The 13,296-nt window shown below is 36.8% G+C and overlaps 5 non-coding genes and 1 pseudogene across 5 annotated transcripts; all 6 read left to right on the top strand.

The window, feature by feature from the left end:
- Positions 1–2,679: 2,679 nt before the first annotated feature.
- On the top strand, positions 2,680–2,798 carry LOC142164972 (U5 spliceosomal RNA). The gene has a single exon (XR_012696049.1). It is a non-coding gene; the product is annotated as a U5 spliceosomal RNA (small nuclear RNA).
- A 1,762-nt stretch (positions 2,799–4,560) lies between these two features.
- Positions 4,561–4,721, top strand: LOC142165089 (U1 spliceosomal RNA). The gene has a single exon (XR_012696085.1). It is a non-coding gene; the product is annotated as a U1 spliceosomal RNA (small nuclear RNA).
- Positions 4,722–5,309: 588 nt separating this feature from the next.
- Positions 5,310–5,426, top strand: LOC142164946 (U5 spliceosomal RNA). Its single transcript, XR_012696035.1, has one exon. It is a non-coding gene; the product is annotated as a U5 spliceosomal RNA (small nuclear RNA).
- Positions 5,427–5,868: 442 nt separating this feature from the next.
- Positions 5,869–5,995, top strand: LOC142165423 (U1 spliceosomal RNA; annotated as a pseudogene).
- A 685-nt stretch (positions 5,996–6,680) lies between these two features.
- LOC142164961 (U5 spliceosomal RNA) lies at positions 6,681–6,796 on the top strand. The gene has a single exon (XR_012696045.1). It is a non-coding gene; the product is annotated as a U5 spliceosomal RNA (small nuclear RNA).
- A 544-nt stretch (positions 6,797–7,340) lies between these two features.
- LOC142165283 (U1 spliceosomal RNA) lies at positions 7,341–7,500 on the top strand. The gene has a single exon (XR_012696140.1). It is a non-coding gene; the product is annotated as a U1 spliceosomal RNA (small nuclear RNA).
- Positions 7,501–13,296: the final 5,796 nt, after the last annotated feature.

The following is a 13,296-nucleotide window of genomic DNA, read 5'->3' as shown; positions in this document are numbered from 1 at the left end:
TAAATTTCTTTTAATAATAAATGAGACGAACCTCGACAAACAAAAATGTAGAAGCTGCGGGACCCTCTAAATGTATATATATTAAAAATACTTAGAATTCGGGACATGCCGTTTAGCAAATTTTACGGCCTTCCCCAAAATAACAATACGTTAGTTGCTTTAGGCGCATCTTAATAATTTATTTTTCTTAATTCGGGTGCACATTTATGTGACCCAAATCCAAATCTCAACCGAGTCGAGATATGTCAATAACCACGGGTGCATTGATGTAACGTGGTTCGAGATGTATTTTCACGATGTTGCAATTCTCGTAAAAAAATAATAATAAAAGCGGTCAAGAGTTTAAAACTTGCACATAGGTTTAACATGTACAAAATCAGATAATCAAGCCAAATATAACAGTTGAGCGACCGTGCTAGAACCACGAAACTCGGGAATGCCTAACACCTTCTCCCGGGTTAACAGAATTCCTTATCCAGATTTCTGGTACGCAGACTGTAATATGGAGTCATTCTTTTCCTCGATTCGGGATTAAAATTGGTGACTTGGGACACCCTAAATCTCCCAAGTGGCGACTCTGAAATAAATAAATAAATCTCGTTTCGATTGTCCTTTAATTGGAAAAACTCCCCTGCACCCTCTCGGGTGCGGAAAAAGGAGGTGTGACAGTGATTCCCCTCTAGGTTCTGCCTTCTTCATTTTCTTCATGCCTTATCCATTTTCTTAGGATATGGTCAAGCAAATCATTCAAGTGTATGACTGGTTTTATTATAAGTAGCAATGAATTCAGTTGCATAACTTGTTAGAATCTATAGTCAAGCAAATCATTAGTTGATACAACAAAACCAAAACCAAAATAAAAAGTCGCTAAAATTATCTCCTTCATAAAGAAATATGTTAAAACATCTAAGAAATCATGAAAAGCCTAACAGAAGAAGAGGCAGATCTAAGAAAAGCAATAGTGAGACCAAAACCCAACAGCTGAAATCCTATTTAAAAACCCAATTGCGGTAGCAAAAGTAATGTTAAAAAAATACTCCTCACTGTTTTGTGACCAGAAAAAATAGAGCTGTTAGACAACTATTCTTGCGACTCTTTTACACCAGCCTTCAGCAGCAAAATGAACCCTTTACAGCAACAAGGTTGTTCTTTTATAGCAGCAAAAGAAAACCCTTTCAGACCGACAAAAAATACCAAACTTTAGCAGCATAACTAATCTTTTTCAGCAACACCTTACATACTAAAACCCAAATAGTATTCTTTGCTAAAATCGAATCACAATTGGGTATTCCACTACCATGGGATCAAATAATCATTACTGGAGATGAAGAAATAAGCTTCTTCACTTAAGTTATTTTCTTGTTCCCGTCAATTGAGCTTTTTCCAGAGGGGCTTAGGCTTTTGGTAAAGGGTTTATTTGGGGGGAATCAGGAATGGAGTTAGTCTTTCACCGTGGGTTCAGTGTTTTACAGTCATGAGAGTCACAGGGGATAACACCGTTAGTTTTTAACATGGGTCTGTTACTAAGACCAAAGATGCTCCGCTTTAGCAAAGTTAAGAGATTAAAGATGCTCTGAGTTATATTTGGAGGACAAAAATAAACCTACTCCCATAAATAAGGGACAATTTTAGTCAAAAACTCAAGTAAAATATAATGCATGGCTATTTCTATTTGAAAACAAAAATCTATAAAATTAGTGATTTTAAAAAACCATAATAGGTATGTAATTGAAGAGAAGACAAAGAGTGTACTACACCTGCATAGGGTTGGGCATCGGTCGGTTCAGTTCGGTTGTGAATATTATCGGTTTTGCATATCGGTTATCGGTTTACAAATATGATAAACCGATAACCGAACCGATAAGATATCGCTTATCGGTTATTAACCATTATCGGTTCGGTTATCAGTTTACCTAATAAGATAACTCAATCTAGAGTTAAGGAAAAAAAAGACAATTCACCGGAGTAAAGCAAAAAAGAGAAAAATTCACATATAGTATACTACCCATTTTTGCATTCTGGCCACAACTAATATTTGAAGTTAACAGGAACATAAATAATTATTTTTTGGTTTCCTGCCAAACCATAAATCAGGGGATCAATGTCTTTCTTCAGAGTCTAATTGTAGCAAGAGCAACAAGAGTATTAGTAATTCAATAGTTGTCCAAACACAATTGAAATAGTACTAATTCTTATTGGGTTATCGGTTTACCCGTTAAGAAATTGGGCAAACCGAGGCCCGAACCGATAACCCAATAATGAAAAAATATTAAACCATTAGCGAACTGTTAACCCAATAACCCGATATCGATACCCCAATAAGCTTTTATCGGTTCGGGCTATCGGTTATACCCGATATATGCCCAGCCCTACACCTGCACTTACCAGCGAAATGCACATCCAGCTCTGGTTGCGCAACACAATTGTGTGCGGCATTTCATCAATCAGTTGGTGAGCTTTTATTCTTCACCAAGACACTGAACGCAATCTATAGAACAGATTCTCCGCATCTTTACTTCACAATTAGCGAAACAGTGAAAACGAATCAAATCTTAAATGGATAAAACAAGGAAGGAGACTGGATTTCATAAAGTTCAACTCCCACATCGATAAGAAAGAGTAAATCCAAACATTGTTACAATATAAAATGGGAAGCACGTTCTCTCATAAAACTCACGCAGCCACGCAGTGAGCACAAAGTGAACTATTCTTTCGCCTTTTACTAAAGAATACCGTGGGCACGCGCTGCATTTAGTGGCATACGCCTATTTTTGGAGGGGATCTCTTTATTAAGAAACCCCCTACAATTCTAGTGCCAGTCTTTTTGTATTACATAAATGATGTTTTCCGTGTTTAAATGGTGAAGCAATACAGAGTATAAACTTAAGAATAAATTATGTCTTAAAACTATATTGATAAACTGTTTATATAACTTTAGCTATTCTAACCTTGTGGCTTGTGTGTGTATATATATATATATATATATATATATATATATATATATATATATTAGTACTTAGTACATTCGGTTTTTCATTATCTGATCTTTTGGTTTTCGGTTTTGAAAAATTGCAATCTAATTTGAACTAAAGTAAACCTGGTTTGGTTTGAGTTTTTCTTTTGTTTGATTTTTCAGTTATTTGGTTTTGTTATACACCTTAATAAGGATCTAATACAATCAATTGACAAATTTGGGTAACACGAAAAGAATAAATAGTACAAATGAGGAGTTGTAATGTCAAATCTCTTACATAGTTTTATGAGTAATACATATTTGATGAGATGCTCGCATATAGTTGTAATTTCCTATAAAAGCATTATGCAACAAGTCAACAAAAATAAGCTTCCACACCTAAATATCATTAATCAAAACAAAATGTAGGTATAATTTAGAGTGAATATGTTAAAATTCCCATAAACTATCGCTTTTTTTTGGGGGATTTATATCTAAACTATTGTTATTTCACTGAATCCTCCTAAACTACCATGAAATGAACTCATATTAAAATACCCACCAGAAGAATATAGCCTAGTGCGTAAACATCACGCTCCAAAAACTCTTTCCATCAAGTAGCAGTAAACGTGAAATAAAATCTTGAGTGAATAGGTTAACACCCTCCTAAACTGTCACTATTTTGCGAGTTCATACATAAATTATTGAGTATTCACATAACCACGCCTGTTAGAAATGGCAAGGTGTACTTCTTTTTAAGACTTCTTTCATCTCCCACAAGACTTTCACCAAGTTATCCAAATATTTTATCACATAATCAACTGGGAGGTTTTTAATCTAAAGAGATTTATAGTCTAGGGGTACACGGAATACCAAATAGTTTGTGTATGATACTCGTAAAATGGTGATAGTTTCGAGGGATTTTAACGTATTCACTCTATGACTTAAATACTTAATACTAGTTGATTCCTTTAACGTCCATGTTTCAAGGAATCATCATATATATATATATAGAGAGAGATATATATAACATACATAATTTGATTTTTCGATTTTTCAATTTTTATTTTAAAAAAATTTAAAACCATTTTTTTTTTAAATTTTTAATCCAAAATGAAAGCAAAAACCAAATAACAATTTTTTTGGTGTCTCAATTTGATTTTTTGATTTAATCCGGATAATGCACACCCTGCTAGTAATCCAATCTTCTGATAGATTGTTTTGCATACTTTGTTAATATCTTCTCCATAAATGTCATAAGATGCGAGCACTTTGATTTTCTCTTTTCAGTTAACTACTAATTCAAACACAATTTATTCAAAATCCAGATTAATCTCCATTTAGGTTCATTCTATCTTTCTTTCCTGTTTTACGTATTTTTGTTACTTATCTGCGTGTTTTCTAAAATTGAGGCAAAGAAAGGGAAGCAGTGGTTAAATCTCAAGTAAGCATATCTTAGATTTGAAACAAACAACCACTCTGTAGTAGTAAATGACTTGAAAAAATAGGAGGGAGAGCTTAGGCACAAGATGTCCCATATCGGCTAATACAAAGGAAAACCAGGAGCTGGAGGGATATAAAACCATAGGACAGAGCTTCAAGGAAACATACTTACCTGGACGGGGTCAATGGATGATCAACAAGACCCATGGCCTAGGTTGGTGACCTCCCTTGCACTTTGGAGGGGTGCCCATCTAAGGTCGGCCCAAGTGGCCGAGCCTACGTCATAATTTGTGATAGTGGGGGCTTGCGTTCGCGCGGCCCCTTCCCAATTCTTCAAATTTAAAATTGTTTTTTGTGGAGCTTTATTTTATGTAATGATAAGATAGTAAACTTAGAAGCATCAAACATGTTTATTATCTTTCATATTTGAGCTGACGGTTTCTCGAAAATAGCCCCTTTCCAAATAATCAGGTGCTCTGTTTTCTTATTCTTCCAATTGGGTCCTTTTTGATAACTTTAAAAACTAAGCCTGCATTGTATTGGATTTTCAAGATATGTAGTACAACCCCATTTTAAGGACATTTCAGCAATAAGTTTGTGAGCTTATATATTTCTTCACAGCCACCAAGAAACTGAAGCGAGTTGGAGTTTAAACGAATCAAATGATGAAGGAAAGGAAAGCAAATCAAAGTCGCTTCTACTTGAAACATGCATGTATATTGTCACGTACTCACATATCATTAAGTGAAAGAATGGTGAAGAGACCGAAGAAGAAGAAGGAGAACTAATGCCTCAAAGTTGAATAAAACCTAACGGAGGAAAAGGAGTGAGTCCCACATCGTAAGTGAAAGAGTAATCGAGAACATGCTGTTTTATATAAAAAGAAAGCTACAACAAATGGAGAAATTCACGCAGCCACGCAGTGAGCACAAAGCGAACTATTCTTTCGCCTTTTACTAAAGAATACCGTGTACGCGCTGCATTTAGTGGCATACGCCTATTTTTGGAGGGGTTCTCTTTATTGAGAAACCCCCTACAATTCTAGTTTCAGACTTCTTATGTTTTACTTCTTTTCAGTACTAAAGTGGGACATGGAGCCAGTTTGAATTAGCTGAAATAACTTTTTCAAATTCCGAATGAATCTCCATCTAGTTTCATTTTGGTTTCTTTCTTCTTTTACTTTTTTGCTCTCTTTGTTATTTATTTGCGCGTTTCATTTAATTGAGGGAAAGAAAGGGAAGCTATGGGTTTTACGATTAAGGGAAACTAAATGTGGATATAATAATAGTGTTTATGGATAAAGCATTTATCTTAGATTGAAATAAATAACCAGTCTGCAAGTCACAGTAAATTGTTTCGGATCGGAGAAAATATAGGAGGGATAGATTAAGCACTAGATGTCCTTCATCGGCTGGCACAAAGAACAACGAGTTGAAGGGCAGTAAAATCATGGCAAGGAGCTTCGGTGAAACATACTTACCTGGACGAGGTCATTGAGCAATCAACAAGGCTCGTGGCCGGGGTTGGTGACCTCCATTGCACTTTGGAGGGGTGCCTGCCTAAGGTTGGCCCAAGGGGTCGAGCCTACATACCCAAGTCTTCAACAAAAGAAATTTCTGCTTAAGTGACATTCATTTTTTGTTATATAGTTATCTATTTTTTTCTTAAAAGTCAAGCACTTTTTAAATTTTGCCAAACACTCAAATAAGCTTTAAAAAAGCTTAAAAACTAGTTTGACTAGCTTAAAAAGTCAATCCAAACACCCTCTAAAACAACCCATCTTTTGACTTTTGAGCCCAATGATAAGACGATCACTTCTCCAGCTACACCAAACTGGGCAAATAGAGGAGAACTGTGTTTGTACTACAGGATGACATTTTTCATTGTGGTAGTAAGTATATATAAACACGGCCCTCATTCTGCAGAAGCAGTTACACAAGGATTTAGAGACTGCTTATCCATTCTCAATTGAGAAGACTTAGCTTCTTCAAAATGCGACTCAGCTGAGAAAGACTCTGATCAATTCACCCAATGCATTTATAGAAGCAGAATAGCATTAAATAAGATATTATCTTTCCTTTACTCATTCCACTCTAACGCCTTGAAATTAGATTAATCAAACATGGAAGGATACAGAACAGTAAAGTCGATTCTATAGGATAGTAAGTGAAGGAATGGTGAAGGGAGTGAAGAAGAAGAATGAGTCGCACATCGACAGTAGAAAAAAAGTCAAAACTTGCTGCTACATATAAAAGGCAGCTACAAGGAGTGTGTAATCTCACGCAGCCACGCAGTAAGCACAAAGCGAACTATTCTTTCGCCTTTTACTAAAGAATACCGTGTGCGTGCTGCATTCAGAGGCATACGCTTATTTTTGGAGGTGTTCTCAAATTGAGTTCCCCCAACAATTAAGTTTAAGTCTTTTTATGTTTAATTAGCTCTAGGTAAAATACGAGAAGATCATGGAAAAAAATTAAATGAAGTTTCTAGTTAAGAAAACTACGATGAATTATAACTATCTGTTTTTTGTCTTAAGATTATATGTAATTATTTGCAAGAGTTTAATAATAACCCTATTACAACTGTTAAAGCATACTGATAAACCATAGTATTCTCCTTTCAGTTAACTACTCCTAAACAATTTCTTCAAAACCCAGATGCAGTTTAATTCTTCCTTTCCTTCATCTTCTACGTATTTGTTCTCTTTGTTATTTATATGAGTATTTTCTGAAATTGAAAGAAAGAAAGAAAAACCACTTCATCAGTTACACGTTTATGTAGAATTTCAAGGATGAGAATCAAAAATTTGAAATAATCAAACATCTACTAACAACAAATTTTAAAGAGAAGATGGTTTAGGCACACGATGTCCCATATCGGCTGACACAAAGGAAAACCAAGAGCTGGAGGGATATAAAACCATAGGGAGGAGCTACGAGGAAATATACTTACCTGGACGGGGTCAATGAGCGATCAATAAGACCTATGGCCTAGGTTGGTGACCTACATTGCACTTTGTAGGGGTGCTTGCCTAAGGTCGGCCCAAGTGGCCGAGCCTATGTCATAATTTGTGGTAGCGGGGCCAGCGTTTGCGCGGCCCCTGCCCAATTCATCAACAAAAATTTTTCATTCATAGGAACATTCGTATTGTTGCGAATATGTTGTGTTGTTACCTTTAAGATTCTATGTCAATATATGTAAATTTTATAGTGCTTGTTAAATACATAGTTCAGTGGAAATTTGTTAATTCAGATTTCGCAATGACGTAAATAACTTGAGTTGTTTGCCTTTGTATATTTGGGCGTGCCGACTGTGTCTAATTACTTTTATGACACAACCCAACTCTATGTCTTGTTCATAGGTATGGTGAAACACCACTTAGACAAAATGCCTTTCATTAAAAACTATGATGTCAATAAGACACATTGCTCATCAAATATTTGGTTGACTATGAGGATTTGTACACTATTTTTGTACTCACTATTACATGGATAAGAATGACAACTTTGAGAAATCATCAAGAAAACAAAAAAATTGTTGGAGAGTAACTTTTATGCATCCGGAGATGCTACAACAACATATCAAGTGTAATTTCACAAGTGGATCTAGAAAGGGTAGTGGATGCGCAGTTTACCCCTACCTTATACAGGTAAAGAGGTTTATGCATCTGGAGATTAACAACTATAAACTCAATGATAAAAAACTATTGTTGATCACAATAACAATCTCTCCCAAGCCCTCTTTCCACAAGCCATAGCTATATTTCAATAAGACTGCATATTCAAGTAAGCGTATCCAAAATTTGAATTTATGGGTTCTAGATTCTAAAAAATGCAGTTTAATGGGTTCTGGATAATTATTTATATACATTAATTGGATTTATTAACACAAATACATAATTTGGCGGAAGCTACTGGTTCTGACGAACCGTAACTAGAACTTCAGCTCAGCCTCTGCCAGCATTGATTTGAACCAACATAACTTTAGCACCCACTATTTACATAGATAAGACACTATGACATCCATCTCAATCACATCCTACCATTGATTGTGGCCAGGATCTTCCAATCTGGTAGAGGCTCAATGTCTTACTCAACTTCTTGTGCAATTGCATAAAGTCCTCCACAAACAATATCCCAGATGCTGCCATAAAGATAGTTTAGTAAAGAAGAAGAGTGAACACGCATCGAAACATCCCTAATCTGATAAAGCCCTTCTTTCATGACCTCAAGCTTCTTACTCCCAAGTTATTTTTGTCTCTTCACTCAAGCAAATTACTAAGAAGTGGGTCGCCTTTGGCAGGTGCGAGGCGCATCCATGAAGTGATTCAGGGTCATAAGAAGTGACATTTTAATTTCTTTACTCGGAACTAAGTCCACATGCTTTAGTAAGTGGCTCATTTTTGTTAATTTTGAGAAAGCTTTTTCACACCATTCAGAATGCAGAGACTCGTCATGAACTTCTTCTGGGCAGTGATAAAACCGCATCACTCCACTTTTGTTGGCTATCAATATCTTAGCTCGAGGTATAAGGTTCCTCGTACTATTATTGTAAGGCCAACTTAAAATAAAAATAAACAATGCAATTTAATCGACCAAGAACTGCTCTGTTTCCGAAATTCAAGATATATAGTCCAAATCTTTCTGTGCAGCATTTCGTCTATCCGCTTGTGAGCATATCACCAGTAAACTGACGAGAAATCCGAATCGCATAAGTTTTTATTTATTTTGAAACATGTAAGTTTTCAACCATATAGTAAGTAATTGCAAGACTGCTGAAGAAGGAGAAGAACAAAAGAAGAAACGGAGAGTGAAATATATTTTGAAGCCTCGAGGGGGAAAAGAGTGATGCACGTACCAACTATTTTGAAGCCTGTTTGGATTAGCTGAAAACAACTAATTAAATTACAAATTATCTTCATCCAGCTGCTTTCTAGCTTTCTTTCATCTTTTACGTACTTGCTCTCCTTGTTATCTGCGTTTTTCGTCTAATTGTCTATAGTTTTTACGATTAAGGAAACTTAACTATAAAAATAGTTTACGGGTGTACATTCGACCTATATTGTAAGAGAATCATCTGTACATCCCACACAGCCTTGCGATGAGCAGAGAGCTAACTGTTCTTTTGCCGTTCACTAAAGAATATTGCAGTTTTCCCAGGGGTTTCTTAACTGAGTGTCCCACCAATTTTAGTTTCAGTCTTGTACACGAATTATAAGACACAACATCGCGCATCGTTGAGTGCTGGACTATGAAGACTAGTACTGACTTAAAGAAACATGATAATCAGTCAATTTTTACACGGATAAAAAATCAAAAGATAACTACTCCGGAATAACAATGAAAAAACATTGTTGATGAAACTGCAAACTCACAACTGTACAATGCCAGCCTCACAGCCCTCTTTCCATATGCCATAGCCACATATCAATGCAACTCCTATATTTACGCATCTATTCCATCCAAGAAAAAAGACGTAGGATCTTAGCATTCAGTACTGTTTTTCCCCTAATGAAAATTATAATTTTGTTACAACTGTTAAAGTATATTGATAAACCATGTATTTTGATTGACTGCTTAATTCACTCCAGATTTTGTTTACTTTGTTAATATCAGCTCCGTAGATGCCATCTAGTATATATTGAGCAGTTTGAGTATTCTCCTTTCAGTTTATTACTCCTAAACAATTTCTTCAAAACCCAGATGCAGTTTAATTCTTCCTTTCTTTCATCTTCTACGTCATTTGTTCTCTTTGTTATTTATGTACGTGTTTTCTGAAATTGAAGGAAAGAAAGGAGTTTCATTAATTACACGTGTAGGCATGTAAATTTTATTAGAATTTAAGCCGTAAAATAATTGGGACTATATTTTAAATTCAAAATATATTAGTTTAAATAAATTATTGGGCTAATATAATTGGATTAACGATATAAGTCCAATATATATGGATTAAATAAATAAGTCTTAATCCATTGGGCTAGCTCATTTAATTGGACTAAAATGATGAGTCCACTTCATTAAGCCCAAGATGTCATCTTCCTAGAGGCCCAGTTTGGTGCCACGTGTCAAATGACGTGACACGCCAAGTCAAGCGGAAGAGCCAATAGGACCATGCCACGTGTCAAAATGACAAGGCATGCCCAGTCACACTGAAAGACCAATGAAATCATGCCACTTGTGCAAGTGATATATTCTAGCCAATCAAATGCGGCCATGTCACACTTCAATTTGATTGGTCGGAAAGAGTTTGTTCTTTTCACAACTCCTCCCTTCCACAACTATAAATAGGGGCCTTCATAACTCAGAAAATACACCAGAAATTATAAAAGAAGGAAGAGAGAGCTCGTGGATCAAAGGCCACAAATTTCTCTACAAGTTTCAAGCTTCAAGCAATCAAGTTCAAGTTCAAGAAATCAAGTTTAAGCTCAAGAACGAAGAACAATTCAAGTATTCAAGATTAAGAACGAAGTCAAATTAAATACAAGGCGTTCAAGATCAAGGCTACTTGTTCGTGATACAATTCGTGGCAACAATCAAAGTGTTCGCGACGGATAAATCAAATTCAAATTCAAGGTCAGACTCAAAGCTCCTTGAATTTATATTAGAAAAGTAGAATCAAAGGAATCATAGAGATTGTACACTCAAATATTCGAAATAAAATACTACGATTGTTGCGATATTTTCGGTCTTGATTTTATTTTTTCGATGCAAATTTATTGTATACAAATTCTGGTATGCCCGGTGGGACAATCTCTACCTCTCATCTCACCTTTTCAATCACCAAAGTCCAAGAACATTGAAATGGCTTCAAAGAAAATCAACTCCGGTTCAACTTCCACCAAGGTTGCTAACTCCAGGTTCTATGCTGATGTGGAAAGCATCCTCGATGTTACCTTTGGAAGCTTCGGACCAGTGACGAGGAGCAAAGCAAGCTCTTTAGGACAACACGCACCCCAAGTACCGTCCGTGTCACCCCTATTTTCGGATCTTCATCCTCAAAAGGAGCAAGATCTTCCACAAACGCATCTGAAGGAGGAAGCGATGTTGCTGAAAAGATCAAGAAAACTTGCTCTGCTTGGCCTCTCCGGATCCAAGCACTCTGCTATGAAGGAAGATGATAATGCTTCAAGTGATGGATCCTCCCCACTTAGATCACATAGCGTGAGCCGATCAAGGATCAATTTGTGTGAAAATCCATGCTACTCTCCGTCGTCCACGACAATCATGCAAGCCATGGTGACAAATATTTCATCTGTGGAGGAGCAGTTGGCAAACTTGACGGAAGCAATCGCTGGCTTGACTAAATGCATGCAAAATCAAGAGGCTAGAATCGATAAGCTAACAGATAGGGTGGGAATCTTGATGGAAGAAGAATCTACCCATGCACCCCGCAAGCTCCCAGAAGTTCTAGAGAGTGACTCTCTCCCAAGACAAGCAGCATCCACTAAGGCTATCCCTGTCTCATCTAAAGGGATGATTCCAATCGATCAATTGAAGGAGTTCATTGAAGGAACCATTAAGAACAAATATGAAGTTGCTGCCAAATCCTCCCTTACATATGCAAAGCCATACACTGCAAGGGTCGATATGTTGAAGATGCCTGATGGCTATCGACCTCCAGAAGTTTCAACAGTTTGATGGTAAAGGTAATCCAAAGCAACATATTGCGCACTTCGTGGAGACGTGCAACAATGCTAGGACTTATGGAGATTACCTCATCAAGCAGTTTGTCCGCTCGCTAAAAGGAAATGCTTTAGACTGGTATACAGACCTCGAGGCTGGATCTATCGATAGCTGGGATCAACTAGAGCAAGAATTCCTCAATCGCTTTTATAGTACGAGACGTACTATAAGTATGATAGAACTTACAAATACTCGTCAACGAAAGGGGGAACCAGTTATCGACTTTATCAATCATTGGAGAAATGCAAGCCTCAACTGCAAAGACATGCTTAATGAAGCTTCAGGCATAAAGATGTGCATCCAAGGCATGCATTGGGGTTTACGCTACAACTTGCAAGGTATCAAGCTTGGCACATTTGAAGAACTTGCAACTCGTGCCCATGACATGGAATTGAGCATGGCCTCCGCTGGTAATGAAAGGTTGCCCATCTATGAACCTCGTAAAGGGAATGACAAGCAAGAAGTCAGGAAGTGGGGAAAGTTCGTACCCAAGTCTGAAAGCAAAGAAGCTATGAATGTCAACACGTCACCTATGAAGTTCACGACGAAGGTGAGCAAGAAGCAGGGTATGAAATCCATTTCTTTTCAAGATAAGCCAAGTGGAAAGTTGACTCTAAAAGAAATGCAGGAGAAAGAGTACCCATTCCTGGAATCTGATGTACCAGCCATTTTCGAAGAACTCCTCGAGTTAAATCTCATTGAACTTTTGGAGATGAAGCTACCAAATAAAGCTGGGAAAACGAATGATCCAAATTACTGCAAATATCACCGACTTGTAAGCCACCCTCTGTAGAAGTGCTTTGTCTTCAAAGACAAAGTTATGGACTTGGCCCGTGAAAATAAGATCGTGCTTGAAGATGAAAAAGCAAATGCGAACCAAGTCTCTATAATCTTTGGCTCATTCAGTCTAGATGAGTTATGCAGTTTAAAAGGAATGAAAAATGAAGAATTACTGGTGAACAACAAAGCTGAAGACGATCAACCTGATGATGATGAAGGTTGGACGTTGGTGACTCATCGTAGGCGCCACAAAAGGAGCCCACAAAAGAATCAATAGAACAACCAACAAGGAAGATGATGGTAAAAATACCAACGAAAAAGAATCCAGTTAGGCATTTGAAGAAAGCAAAAGTGGAGATACACCATTCTCAAAAGCCACGAAATCCAGTGATCTTGGAGGAGTTTTTACCAAGTTTGTTCCGCATGAAGATTTTCCAT

Source organism: Nicotiana tabacum, chromosome 1, assembly GCF_000715075.1.
Source record: "Nicotiana tabacum cultivar K326 chromosome 1, ASM71507v2, whole genome shotgun sequence".
Classification (NCBI taxonomy): Eukaryota; Viridiplantae; Streptophyta; class Magnoliopsida; order Solanales; family Solanaceae; genus Nicotiana; species Nicotiana tabacum.
This window is presented reverse-complemented; position numbering and strand designations above follow the sequence as displayed.